Source organism: Condylura cristata, unplaced genomic scaffold, assembly GCF_000260355.1.
Source record: "Condylura cristata isolate star-nosed mole 26May11 unplaced genomic scaffold, ConCri1.0 scaffold00005, whole genome shotgun sequence".
NCBI classification, from domain to species: Eukaryota; Metazoa; Chordata; class Mammalia; order Eulipotyphla; family Talpidae; genus Condylura; species Condylura cristata.
In genome coordinates, this window is record NW_004567106.1 from 39,069,791 (window position 1) to 39,070,958 (window position 1,168).

At 36.6% G+C, this 1,168-nt stretch overlaps 1 protein-coding gene across 2 annotated transcripts in view; it reads left to right on the forward strand.

Annotated features, from left to right (window-relative positions):
• The window catches only part of CACNA2D1 (calcium channel, voltage-dependent, alpha 2/delta subunit 1), a 397,279-nt gene that overhangs the window by 348,113 nt on the left and 47,998 nt on the right, over window positions 1–1,168 (forward strand). The gene's annotated exons all lie outside the window — the stretch shown is intronic.

Here is a 1,168-nt window from a genome sequence, read left to right on the forward strand (position 1 = left end):
TATTAGTGCAAATACCACACAGCTGCATCTACACCTAGTGGCACCACATAATTTTGATCAAGGTGTCTAGTCAGAGTTCCTTGTCAACATTAAGATAAAATGTCAAAATACTTTGCCATAGAATAATTATCTCTACATTATTTCCTTTACTTAAAAAGTAGTTTTGTTTCCATTAACATATTTTCATCTTTCATTTTGTTGGCTCTAGCACTTGTGGACTTTTTGTAGAAATGCTTATTAAAAAAAGTAGCTGCTTGTGTATCTTAGTAATTTGATAATATTGTTAATACTATTTGTTATACTGACTGAAAAATACTAGTTTGCCTTGGAGTTTTGTGTTTTTTTTTTTTAAAGTTTTATTTTTTTATTTCTTGTTGCAGAACTGGGGTACAGGCCAGAGGTGCAGGGGCGGTGAGAAACTTCACCAGAGACAGAGTAGGAAGCAGAACAGGCAGATCGATAAAGTAGACTGCTGAGGGGAGCACTGGGCAGGTCAGGAGAGGTCTGCCACACCATGTGGTCACCTCCGGGGCAGGCGAGGATTGAATTCATGCTGAAGTGGCTTTAGCTTCTTAGTGCTGTGTCTTAACCCGCTGCGCCACCAGGTTGGGTCATCTCCTCCTTTTTAAATGTGTATTTCTGCTTAAATCAGCTGATTTTTGTCTAAGATGAAGCTGGGATCTACTTAACATGTGACATATGTAGATACATACCAATCTCAGCATTAGTAGAAACCTTGGCTCTCTTTACTTAGACTTTAGCCATGCTGTTTCATCCCTTATATAAAGCATTTAGCAGTCTGGCCAGTTCCACTGTTCTTCCACCAATAACAACTGCCTATAATACATTCTTTTGTCTTCTATTTGTAATATGCTTTAAAGAAAGTTAAAAAAAAAAAAAAGAATGCATGTATAATGAGAAGCACTCCTTGATATAAAATATGTAAATCACAATAGTTACCAAGAATATGCTCTGAAACTACTTTCCTAATTGTAATGAAACTTGGTTGTACAGTGCTTGAAATGTGTTGCCATTTTGAAAGTTGGATGTATGGGAAGGGATTTATCTTTATTGAATGAAATCCCTTTTTTTTTTAGATTTATTTATTCACATAGAACTGTGGTACAGGCCAGAGATGCGGAGGGTAAGAGGATTCACCAGAGACAGA